Raw genomic sequence first — 13,346 nt, forward strand, 5'->3', positions numbered from 1 at the left:
CGGAAAAGCCGTGGGCCGCGCGCGCCGCAAGGCTCGGCCCCCAGATGAAGCCTCCCGGGACGGCGGGCGCGGCGGAGGCGGGACGCGAGCCCCGCGAGGCGAGCCGGTCCCCAGCCCGTGGGCCTCGAGGCCCGAGCGCCGGCCGCGGCGTTCCGGTGCGCGCGCGCGCCTCAGCCAATCGCGTGCTCGCCCGCCCCCCGCGGCCGCGGCGAGGCTGGCGCTGGGAAGAGGAAGAAGAACATTCGCCCTCCTCCTACCAGCGCGCGGGCGGCGGCGGCGGCGGCACCGGGGTCACGAACTCTGACCTTTCACTGACAAAAACAATAACAAACCCCCCCTTCCCCGCGACCCCGGCGGCGCCCCCGGGCCCGCCCCCGCCGCCCCGGCTCCCACCTCGGCGTCTCGTCTCGGCCGGCTCCCCCGCGAGCCCGCGGCCCCCGGGGCTCCCGCCAGCCGCGAACGCCGGGAGCCCGGCCTCCCCGCGCCCTGCCCTCCGCGCCGGGGGCCCTCCGCCGCAGACACGGGACCAGCTTCGAGGCCGCTTTGGCGCCAAATCCTGAGGTAAAATTGAAAAAGGGTCGGGGCGGGCTGGCGGCGGAGGGGGCGGGCCTGGCGCGCGGACATGGAGGCGCCGCGACGGCGGCGGCTGAACCCGACCTTTTTACCTTTGCCACGGGGCGGCGGCGGCGGCGGCGGCGGCGCCGGACGCTTTGCATAGTGGGCCGGGCCGCTCCCCTCCCCTCCCCGCCCGCGCCCGGGCGAAGCGAGCGGGCTCCCCCTGACCGGCCGGGCCGGCGCGAGGGTGGGGGGCGGAGGGAGAATGGCCGCGGCCCCGCCTCACAGTTGGCTCTCCGCCAGCGCCGCCATTTTGTTCTCGACGGAGATGGCTCCGGCTGGGCCGGGCTTTCCTCCTCCTTCTCCTCCTCCTCCTCCCCGCAGTCCCTCCTTCCCTCTCTCCCAGGCTCCTCGCCCCTCCAGCTTTCCGCTTGTCGTTGGCGGCCGTCGCGGCCCAACCGCCGTTTTTTCCGAAGGGGAGGGTGGAGGAAGAGGAGGAAGGCGGGACTGGGGCGCGACCTCGTGAACGATGGCTGAGCCGACCAATGGGTGCCCCGCTAGGAGGGCCGGGGTCTGTGGCGCCCCCCCCCCCCGAGGCTCTGTGGATTGGCTCGGACCGGAGGGGGCGGTCCCGTGCGGCGCGGAGCCCTGGCGGGGCGGGAGCAGGGCCGGGGCGCCGAGTAGGGCCCGGGCCGGGGGGGCGTGGCCCGGGCCGGGGGCGTGGCCGGGGCCGGGCGCGGTGCTCGGGGGCGCGGCCTGGGTGGAGGCCCTTGGCGCCTGGGACTCGGCCTGGCGGAAGGCTTCCCTTGGCGTGGAACGCGTCCAGGCTGAGTCCTGCAGAACAATAGTAGTAAAGGTGATGAAGCGTCTTCAATCCACGGCGCTGTCGCGTGGGAAGAGACTTTCCCGAGTCTGGACACGACGCAGGGCTCCGGCCGGTACTGTCGGCCTGACCATGAGTGAATCCCCATTCTGGGGCCCGGTTTAATAGACAGCAAAATGGGGAAAATGAGCATTCTTGCCAGGGAGGACCTCCGGTCCCAGGATTGTTCGAAGGGCTCAACTCAGAAAATGGAGTCCAGGCCACTTTGTGAACCTCACAGTAATATAAAAATGGTGTTACTGTTAGAAATGGAATGTAAAGCCGCCAGGAGTGGAAAGCTTAAAGGTATTGGGGCTTGAGAGAACAGTTGGAGGTAATTCTTTTCTCATTCGTTCATTAAATACATATTTACTTGCTTGTAGGCACTGGGGATGTATCCCGAGAACCAGCTGGCCATGACCCCAGCCCTTCTAGAGATGGGGGAGGGGCGTGAATAGACAGTTAAATAAAAGGATAAATTTCAGTTTACCATGTAAAAAATGAAACTACATGAGATATTAGAGAAGGTTCGAGGGAGCTAATTTATATTGAATGGTCAGGCAAGGCCCCTCTGAAGAGGCGAGGTTTGAACTAAGTCAAAGATGAGAAGGAACTCAAGGAAGGAATCGTGTACCAGAGAGAACACCTGTGTTAACCAGAGGAAAAACATTTGGGGTGATTGAGAACAGTCCGGTTGTGCCTGGAGAGTGGTTGGAACTAGTTTTGGGCGTTTCCATTATCCCACTTTACCGCCAGGTTACAGACTGTGAAATATGGCAAAGGCAATGGAGAACAAGTTTTCAGTTTAATAATAAGAAAAGAGAGTTAAGCAGAATACAGTCAGATGAACTGCTGGTGAATACGTGTCTTAGAGGGGAAAGGCTCAGAAAATTATAGTTACGTACAGATTCAAATCTTTGTCAGCTTCTTAAATAGCCATATTTAGTTCATCAAATATTTGCTGAGCTCTACGAATACCCCAGGCAGTATATGCTAGCTTGGGAATACAGAGATGACTAAAACGCTGATCTTTGTCCTCAAATATGTATGAATGTGATTCTATACACATGAGTTCTTTTTCTGTCTCTTGTATATATATGTGTGTGTGTACAATAGAACGGCTCCATAGGGCCTTCAAGGCTGTGACCTTTTGGAAGCAGATTGCCAGGCCTATGTTCTTATTTGGAAATTAATACAATCTTCCTTTTAGAATTGAAGTTTAAATGAGTTAACGTAAATACTTAGGAAGGTGCCTGGCATACAGTAAACATTCCGTTAATAATAGGAGTTATTGTTGTCAAAGAGCCTTGGTGGCACAGTGGTTGAGAGCTCAGCTTCTAAGCAAAAGGTTGGAGTTTGAATCCACCAGCTGCTCCTTGGGAACCCTGTGGGACAGTTCTACTCTGTCCTGTAGGGTCGCTATGAGTTGGAATCGACTCGACAGCAACGGGGTTTTTTGATATTGTTATCATTAAGGAGCCCTGGTGATGCAGTGGTTAAAGTGCTCAGCTGCTAACTGGAAGACTGGTGGTTCGAACATACCAGCTGCTCTGTGAGAGAAAGGTGTGGCAGTCTGCTTCTGTCAAGATTTATAGCCTTGGAAACCTTATGGGGCAGTTCTGCTCTGTCCTGTAGGGTCGTTGTGAGTTGCAATTGACAGCGCTGGGTTAGGTGTTTGGGTATTGTTTTATGAAGCAGTAGTTGACTGGTATAAAAAAGTTGATTGGTATAGATATTAGACAAGTGATGTAAGCAATGAAAATTTTAAGCAGTGTGGTGTAAGGGCAAGAACACTGGAGTAGGACATTGGGGTTCTAGTTTTAGCACTTCTGCCTTCAGATAGTCATTTGGCATCCAGACCAGAAGTTTACATAGAAAACAAAGTAGTGGAACTAAATAGTACTAGCAAAAATATAGGGTGTTTTACAATTCATAAAACTCTTTTACAAGTATTACGTTTTTCAGGCCCCATAAGGACCTACGTAGTGGTAGAGCCCTTTTACTGCTCTCTATTTAAACACCCTTCGAAAGCTTTCGTCATTTCCTTATCCCTGTGCTCTAGACATACTGGCCTTCAGCTTCGGGACAGTGTGGCCTACTTTCTGCACAGGCCCTTTGGACATGCTGTTCCCTCAGGCTGGAATGCTGACATGCCTTGACCCCTGCATGCACACATACCTTAGCCTTGCAGATCTTACCGCCAGCATCACTTACCCTGGACAGCCCTCCCTGACACCCACTGCTAGTCTAGATCAGATTCTATATACTGTGTTCTTTCCTTCGTAATCTTTATCTCACTTTGTAGTTACACAGTCCTTCTGTGATTGTATGGAACCCTCATGGCACAGTGGTTAAAGAGCTTGGCTGCTAGCCAAAAGGTCAGCAGTTCAAATCTACTAGCTGCTCCTTGGAAATCCTACAGGGCGGTTCTACGCTGTCCTATAAGGGTCGCTATAAGTCAGAATCAACTTGATGGCAGCAGGTTTGGTTTTCGGTTTTATATGATTGTTGGATTAATGTCTGCCCCCTTTACCACACTGTAAGCTTTATGAGAGCAAGATTCATTTTGCTTACCGTTATATTGCTAGTACTTAGCAGAGTGCCTAGCACTATTTGTTGAATGAATGAATTGTTACTAATTTATATCACTGATAGTTACATTGCTGCACATTAATGAGTGCATTTTTATGTGGGCTTTTTTGGCAATTAAAATAGCAGTGCCAGCAATAAAATGTCTGTTACAGTATTTGGATGAATTTATGAAGTGGTTCTTGACCGACGGCACTGCTTGGAGATGTAAATATGGATAAGGTGATTCTTTTTAGCCACTTACGTAGTGATTGCTGGTTTGTTTTTTTTAAGATGAGAAATAGCTGATTTTCATAATAAATTACGATGTAGTTATTTGAGAGCTAATAAGTTCGTATATGAAGAAGTAAATAACCCGAATATAATCATGTCATCTACTTTAACTAAAGAAACAAAGCACCAAGCTAATGTGATTTTCTCGAGATTAAAAATTCTGGTCATTCTTTCTCCATCACAAGGGATCAGATATCAGGGAAGAAGTCTTTGGTGGTTTTGCAGGACGTTGTGAGTTGAAAGTTTCTGTGGCCATTAATTTTAAAAATTCATCTTTCCAAATCTTTGCTTCACCAAGGTTAAAAGCAGATTTTGTGAAGTATATAACAACTTTCCACCGGAAAGAGTGGTAAAGAGAATATTTCTGTTGACTTATTTGATATAATACAGATTTTCCCGATAAAATGACTGCTGTGATATTTTAAAAACAGTAACAGCCCCATTTTTATTTCATGTATTTTTTGGATTAAATTAAAGAATTTTTGGTATCACTTGTTCAATTTACCACTTTTAAGCCCTTTAACTAATTATTCAGGGTAACCGGACAACAGATAGTTTAATGAAAAAGTGATGTATTGTCTTACACCATTAAATTACTTATTTATTGCTTTTGTAAAAAACAGCTTGGGGGCAGTGTCTGATCTCTTCTAACGTCACAAGAAAAAAAAAAACGCAGTGCCATAGAGTCGATTCCGACTCATGGTGACCCTATAGGACAGAGTAAAACTGCCTCATAGAGTTTCCAAGGAGCGCCTGACAGATTCAAACTGCTGACCCTTTGGCTGATTGCTGTGAGCAGAGATCAAACGTGCCTCCTCTCTCTGCCATCTTTTCCAATTCTGACACCAACCATTACTCCCATGGCACTCTCTACTTCTCTACAGGGTTTGATAATTCATTGCAGTGGCCACACAGAATTCACAGACAATACTCATGATTATGGGGTTTATTAGGGAAGTATAGGTTACAATTCAGGTTGAGGAATGCTCAGGATACTGTTCTTCCATCAGGACAGCCCCTTCCCAGCCATGCTCACGGGCACATCTCTCTGACCCTCAGCCCTGCTCCAGCAAGTGTTAGAAAACTCTTTTAGTTAAGCCAGTAAGTGCCCAGAGGCACTCTCCTCCGCCAGCAAGCCTTCTGCCCAAAGGCACTCAGCTTTCTCACTCCATGAGCTGGGAAGCCCACCATTCTGTCTCCTGCTGTAGTTTTTCTGCCACTGACTGCTTCTCTTGAAGTGTCTTTCACCAGCTCCTGGTTCCAGGAGCTTCTCAGCCAGGGGTCCTGGGTCCAAAAGATGCACTCTTCACTCCTGACCTTTCTTGGCGGTGGTGGGATTCTCTCCTTCCCACCTCTGGGATGGCTCATTTCAAGCCCAGCAAGAAGGGAAAAACTGACCCCCTGGTGGGACACAGTTATTCTATCTGCACAGTCCCACCTAATCACATGGGTTGAAGTTACAAGACCGTGGCGAAAAAGGCCACACGAAAACAATTCCTTGCGTCACGGCTTTCAACAGTTGTATCTATAGGGTTGCTATGAATCGGAATCAACTTGACAGCAGTGGGTTTGTTTTTTTGAGTTTATTTACAGTGAACTTGAGATTCTGTTTTCCTGAACATATCTTTACAGAAAGAAGAAAACCCTATGTGTAATAACCTTCTCACTTTATGAGGACTGCTGGAATGTTTTTAACACTTGTCTCCTAGGAGTCAAATGACAACGTGGTGCAACGGAAAGAGCTTGGGCTATGGAGGTAAAAAAAAAACCTGGCTCTGGAACCCTGAGTTGTTAGCCTTTTTGAGGCTTATGTAGTCCTCATTTGTAAAATGGGGTGGGTGGAGCCAACATTGAGAGTGGGGGTAAGGGTAGGAGCCACTTGTGCAAATGATAATCTGAGAACAAGGGAGGTGGGCCTGTGTAGAACAGCCCCTCCCTCAACCTAGGTGCTGAGCCAGTGGCCTCCTGTGTCTAGCTGCTGGAGTCTTTCCATATATTGAGGGCTTGCTTTTTGGATTTTAACCTTTGAAGTCTCTTAACCAGTTATGTATGCCCTATGTTCCTCTAGCCCCAAGGCACCTCACAGAACAACTACCATTATTAACTTAATAAATGCCAGGTAGGGAAAGTTTGTGAAGGAATCATAGAATCTCAGAGTTGGAAGGGGTCTTACAGCTTGTTGAGTCTAGTCTCCCTCGTGATGTGAAATTCCCCTTCCAGATTTTAGTGTATCTCTTTATGCTTTATTGCTGATTGTGAAGGTCTTAAATAATGCCTTTTTTTCCTCCCATGAATGATCATCATCATTAACGTAATGAACACATTCATGCGAACACCGTTATAAAAGATGTTTTTTTCCTTATTTGTTGGAGGCTTCCTTGCTGCAACCTAACATGTCTGGAGGCCGAGATTCCCTTTGTAATTCCCTTCTGTCCTGTCATTCCTTCCCCATATCCCTTTTTATCTGCTGCTGCTACCTGCTCCCCATCCTCACTTCAGGTGCCCTGAGTGCTAGAAAGTTTTAAGAAGCAGGAGTTAAGTATCACAAGGCAGGACAGCCTGGGAACAACAGCTCAGTTAGCATGGCTCGTGATAATGAGGAGGAAGAGTGGAGAGAAGGAGTAAAAGCCCAGATCACAGTGTTGGTGGAAGGTATTGATACAGGAACAGTTAGAGCAGATGAAGATCCCTGGCATCTGGGAGTCTTGAAGTACAGGGATGGAAAGTGAGTTGTTAAGAATGGGAAAGAGATAGGACAGCTCAGATATTTAATTTCCATTCTGATTCACCTGGTCTCAGGAGCAAAGTATGAAAGTCCTGAAGTCCCTTAATAGAAGACGAAACCTTTCATTTTAGGATTGTTGACAATAGCCCCAAAGATTCTAATCCCTGACATTGTTGATAGGGAGGAATTTCATTCCAAGATTCCAAGTGTAAACAAGGGTATCTTCATTTCCTGTTTGGATTAGTGGGAGGTGTGAGGGAAGAAGCCATGGTGGCACAGTGGTTAAAGTGCTCATCTGCTAACCAAAAGGTCGGCAGTTCAAACGCACTAGCTGCTCTGCTGAAGAAAGATGTGACAGTCTGCTTCTGTAAAGATTTACAGCCTTGGAAACTATGGGGCAATTCTACTTTGTCCTATAGGGTTGCTATGAGTCAGAATCGACTCGATGGCAGTGGGTTTTGTTTTTTGATTCTTGGTAAGAGAAGGTATTGGGGCCTGAAAAATGGGGTGAATGCTACTGAAGAGTGAGGAAGAGAAATGAGAGGCTAGTGGGGTAAGACTCAAGCATGAGGACTTTTGTTTCCTGCTTGGCTGCCCACAAATGTACCTTAAAAACTCCAGTAACCGCTTGCTTCTATATGGTAGGTGGGTCTCTGTTGAGAAAGATACGTAATTGAGATTGGATGGTGTCTTAGTTATCTAGTGCCTTTATAACAGAAGTACCACAAGTGGGTGGCTTTAACAAACAAATTTATTTTCTTGTTGTTTACAAGGCCAGAAGTCTGAACTCAGGGCACTGGCTCTAGGGGAAGGTCTTTCCGGCTCTGGGGTAAGATCTTTGTCTCTTTTCAGCTTCTGTTTCCTGGTTCCTTGGTAATCTCCACATGGCTTGGCATCTATCTTTCATCTCTGCTTCTTTCTCTGCCTAATCAGCTTGGTTTATATCACAAGACATATCCTACACTGATATGGACTCATGAACATAATAAAGAAAACCCGATTCCCAAATGAGGTTACATCCACCAGTATCCAAAAAAACCCTTGCTGTTGAGTTGATTTCGATTCATAGCGACCCTATAGGACAGAGTAGAACTGCCCCACAGAGTTTCCAAGGAGTGCCTGGTGGATTTGAACTGCTGACCTTTTGGTTAGCAGCCGTAGCACTTAACCACCAAGCCACCAGGGTTTCCATCCACAAGTACAGGAGTTAGGAATTACAACACATATTTTGGGGGGACACAGTTCAGTCCATAACAGATAGCTTCATGATGCATTTCCCCCAGTGGTATTCCTTGTACAGTGCATCTGATTATGTTTCATTTGTAGAATATTTCAGAAATGTCATTTGTACCACCCTCATATTCATATTCATATTCTCTCTTTTTCTCCTGCTATAATGCATCTTTTTACAAGGTCAATTAGTTGAATAGCCCATTCCCTTACAATATTGAAGAATCACCTTTTAATTGCTATACCAAGGTTCAAAGCAGATGTCACAAATTGTGTCAGCCATCAACTGGAGATTCTGGTAATTAGAATACTTTTGTTTGCTTATTTGATACAATGCAGATATTTTTTCGAGTAAAATTTAAATTTATAATGTATGTTTTTTGAAGAAATAAAAGACAAATTCAGTTTTTAAAAATTAGAAAATTTTTGGACAGAGTAGCTGGGGCCTGGGGACCATAATTTCAGGGAACATCTAGGTCACTTGGCATAACAAAGTTTTTTAAGAAAATATTCTACATCCCACTTTGGAGAATGGTGTCTGAGGTCTTAAAAGCTTGCGAGTGGCCATCTAAGATACGTCAACTGGTCCCATCCCACTTGGAGCAAAGGAGAATGAAGAAAACCAAAGACACAAGGAAAGTACTAGTCTAAAGGACTAAGAGACCAGAAGAACTAGATGGTGCCTTGCTACCACCAGGGACTGCCTTGACAGGGAACACAACAGAGAATCCTGGACAGAGCAGGAGAAAAATGTAGAAAGTCACATAAAAAGACCAGCCTTAATGGTCTGACAGAGACTGGAGGAACCCCAAAACTATGGCCCTTGGACACACTGTTAACCCAGAACTGAAACCATTCTCGAAGCCCGCTCTTCAGACAAAGATTAGACAGGACTATAAAACAAAAATAATACACATGAGGAGTGTGATTCTTAGTTCAGTCAGATATAGGAGACCAAATGGGCAGCTCCTGTCCAAAAGCAGGATGAGAAGGCAGGAAGGGACAGAAAGTAGTCGAAGGGACAGAAAGTAGCCAAATGGACACTGGGAGCCCAGGGTGGAAAGGGGGGGTGTGTGTCACATTGTGGGGATTGCAGCTAATGCCACAAAACAATGTATGTTTAATTTTTTGTATGAGAAATTAACTTGAGCTGTAAACTTTAACCTAAAGCACAATTAAAAAAAAAATTAGATTTTCAAATGAAAATAGCAGTGCAGCAAAAGGCAGTTGAAGAATGTTCATAGTAACTGTAGTGGTAAGAGCTTCAAACTAGAAACAATTTTAATGTCCATCAGCTATAGAATGGATAAATAAATAGCCCTGGTGGCACAGTGATTAAGAGCTTGGTTACTAACTAAACGGTTGACAGTTTGAATCCACCAGCCTCTCCGTGGAAACCCTATGGGGCAGTTCTCTGTCCTATAGATTCGCTATGAGTCGGAATCAGCTTCATGGCAATGGGTTTGTTTGTTTTGGTCATGGTCATACATTGGAATGCCATCAGCAATGAAAATGGACTAACTACTAGTAGTTATCACAAAAATAATGTTGAGCAAAAGAAACCAGGCACAAAAAAAGTACATCACATATAGGTCAAAAACAAGCAAAACTAATCCACAGTAATAGAAGTCAGGAGAAGAAAGGGGAAGTTGATAAGTGTGATGGAATAGAAGGGGGACTCGCAGGTATCAGTAATACTGTGTTTTCTGGCCTGTGTGGTGTTTACATTGTGTGTATTCACTTAGTAAAAATTCATTGAGCTGTTTCATGTACGATTTGTGCACTTCAGTGTTTGCATGTTAAATTTAGCAAAATGCTTCAAGGAAAAACTTTTCCTTTAAAAAAAGAAAATTATCCTTACATTTTAATTAAGAGATTAGTATATAGGCAACATTTTAAGGGAAAAGTTTGTTCATGTTCCAGAAGAATTGTCATGTTACTATTTGGGTGGTTCTGGTTCAGAAATTTCTGTAAGCAATTTCTTGTTGCCATCGAGTTGATTCTGATTCATAGCAACCCTAAAGGACAAAGTAGAACTGCCCCGTAGGATTTCCAAGGCTGTAATCTTTATAGAAGCAGACTGCCACATCTTTCTCCCACAGAGCAGCTGGTGGGTTTGAACCACTAACCTTTTGATTAGCACCCAAGTGCTTAACCACTGCGCCACCAGGACTCTTCCCCTATAAATGATACTGAAACATAGATTACATATTTAGAAATTAGTGTTTGTCTGAATCAGTTATTAAATTATCTAGCTTATGTAAGCTAGATAATTTTGTTGCTTTAGATAATTAACTAGTCTCCTGTTACTTTAAATTTCCTCCTCTTGAGTTCTTTTTTCTGGGAAACTTCTAAAGGGCATTGTGATATAGAGAGAAAATTGTGATTTTAGAGTCAAAGAGGCCTGAATTGGAATCCTAGCTCCATTACTTAGCTGGATAACTTGTGAGACCGGCTTAGTAGCTGGGTGACTGGCTGGCTGATTTTGTACAGGCTGATTAAATTTGGAGTCTTAGGTTTTCTTATCTGTTTTGGTGGGGTGATAATACCTACTCAGAAAGCATGTTAAGGATTAAATGAGATAAAACCAAAACCAAGTCAAACCCATTGCCGTTGAGTTGATTCTGACTCATGGCAACCCTATAGGACAGAGTAGAACTTGCCCCATAGTGTTTCCAAGGCTGTAATCTTTACGGAAGCAGACTGCTGCATCTTTCTCTCACGGAGCAGCTGGTGGGTTTGGACCGCTGACTTTTCAGTTAGCAGCCAAGCACATAGTCACTGAGCACTATCTTTGCAAGAAGATGTTGTTGTTAGGTGCTGTCAAGTCAGTTCCGACTCACAGCAACCCTGTGTACAACAGAACAAAACGCTGCCTGGTCTTGTGCCATCCTCACAGTCATTGTTATTGTTGCAGCCACTGTGTTAGTCCATCTCATTGAGGATCTACCTCTTTTTCGCTGACCCTCTACTTTACCAAGCATTATGTCCTTTTCCAGGAACTGGTTCCTCCTGACAACATGTCCAAAGTACGTGAGACAAAGTCTCACCATCCTTGCTTCTAAGAAGCATTATGTCTGTACTTTTTCCAAGACGGATTTGTTTGTTCTTTTGGCAGTCAATGGTATATTCAGTGTTCTCTGCCAACACCATAATTTAAAGGCATCAGTTCTTCTTAGGTCTTCCTTATTTGTTGTCCAGTTTTTGCGTGCATATGAAGCAGTTGAAAACACCATGACTTGCTCAGGGTTGCGTTAGTTCTGAAAGTGACATCTTTGCTTTTTAAAACTTTAAAAGAGGTCTTTTGCAGCAGATTTGCCTAATGCAGCGCATTTCTTGATTTCTTGACTGCTGCTTCCATGGATGTTGATTGTGGATCCAAGTAAAGTGAAATCCTTGACAACGTCAGTCTTTTCTCCGTTTATCATGATGTTGCTTATTGGTCCAGTTTTGAGGATTTTTGTTTTCTTTATGTTTTGTTTTTTTTTTTTATGTTGGGGTGTAATCTATACTGAAGGCTGTGGTTTTTGATCTTCATCAGTAAGTGCTTCAAATCCTCTTCACTTTCAGCAAAGCAAGGTTGTGTCATCTGCTTATCGCAGGTTGTTTATGAGTCTTCCTCCAATCCTGATGCCCCGTTCTTCATATAGTCCAGCTCTTTGGATTATTTGTTCAGCATGTAGACTGAAAAGTATGGTGAAATGATACAGTCCTGATGCACACCTTTCTTAGCTTTAAACCATACGGTATCCTCTTTTTCTGTTCGAACGACAGCTTCTTGGTCTAAGTACAGGTGCCTCATGACCATGGTTAAGTGTTCTGGAATTCCCATTCGTCACAATGTTATCTGTAATTTGTTATGATCCACACAGTCAGATGCCTTTGCATAGTCAATAAAACACAGGTAAACGTCTTTCTGATATTCTCTGCTTTCAGCCATGATCCATCTGATATCAGGAATGATAACCCTTGTTCCATGTCCTCTTCTGAATCCAGCTTGAATCTCTGGCAGTTCCTTGTCGATGTACTGCTGCAACCGCTTTTGAATGATCTTTAGCAAAATTTTACTTGTGTGTGATACTCATGATATTGTTCAATAATTTCTACATTATATTGCATCACTTTTCTTTGGAATGAGCACAAATATGGATCTCTTCCAGTTGGTTGGCCAGGTAGCTGTCTTCCGGATTTCTTGGCATAGATGAGTGAGCACTTCCAGCATTGTATCCATTTGTTGAAACATCTCAATTGGTATTCAGTCAGTTCCTGGAGCCTTGTTTTTCGCCAGTGCCTTCAGTTCAGCTTGGACTTCTTCCTTCGGTACCATAGGTTCCTGATCATATGTTACCTCCTGAAATGGATGAACGTCGACCAGTTCTTTTTGGTACAGTGACTGTGTGTATTCCTTCCATCTTTTTTTGATGCTTCCTGCATCGTTTAATATTTTCCGTATAGAATCCTTCAGTATTGCACCTCAAAACTTGAAAGAAGATGGATTTCATTTGAAATACTGTGAAAGTATTGGGATTTAAAATGTTTATGTATATTTGTTGGTTTAGTTCGTGATAGGAATAATTACTTTAAAAATCATGTAGGTTTTTCAAACATGTAGGGTTATTTTGCGTTTAATAGGGCTTCCAACCGAGGCTGATTTGGAGAATAGACTATGGATCATTGCCCTAAGAGGCCGTCATTAATTCTTTAGGAGAAAAGAGGTAATTAGATTAATGTAAGTTTTGTGTGTGCATTCAGCAAATTTGCTAGCCAAACTTTTCCATCAAATACCTTATTTCCTTCAAGAAACAGAATTTCATGTATTAACTTAGTGCGGCTGTTGTTTCCCATGGCAAAAGGTGCATTTTAGGAGACTTTCAGAATAATAGAAGGCATTCTTAGAGTACAAAAGCAATATCATCCTTTTTAGACTATTCTCTAGATTTCCTTCTTATTAGTGAGAGAGCCTACAGCTCATAATTTCAATGCTGAGCTGTACTCAAGTGGGAATAAAGAGTCTAAATTGGGGGGTTATTGAGGGTCACATCATAGGTGCTCAGTAAATCCATCTGCTTTCCATCCACCCATCTATCCCTGGATCACATTAGTAGAAATGAA

At 44.8% G+C, this 13,346-nt stretch overlaps 1 protein-coding gene across 28 annotated transcripts in view; it reads left to right on the forward strand.

Annotated features, from left to right (window-relative positions):
* Positions 1-445: 445 nt before the first annotated feature.
* The window catches only part of NR2C2 (nuclear receptor subfamily 2 group C member 2), a 128,700-nt gene continuing 115,799 nt past the window's right edge, over positions 446-13,346 (forward strand). For 14 of the 28 annotated variants that reach the window (XR_010319043.1, XM_064274840.1, XM_064274845.1 and 11 more), the window contains exon 1: positions 1,760-6,035. The gene's annotated coding sequence lies outside the window, so the exon portion shown is untranslated. The other 14 variants (XM_064274835.1, XM_010589938.3, XM_064274836.1 and 11 more) reach the window with 10 other exon arrangements.

The sequence above is a fragment of the Loxodonta africana genome, chromosome 22 (genome assembly GCF_030014295.1).
Source record: "Loxodonta africana isolate mLoxAfr1 chromosome 22, mLoxAfr1.hap2, whole genome shotgun sequence".
Lineage (NCBI taxonomy): Eukaryota > Metazoa > Chordata > Mammalia > Proboscidea > Elephantidae > Loxodonta > Loxodonta africana.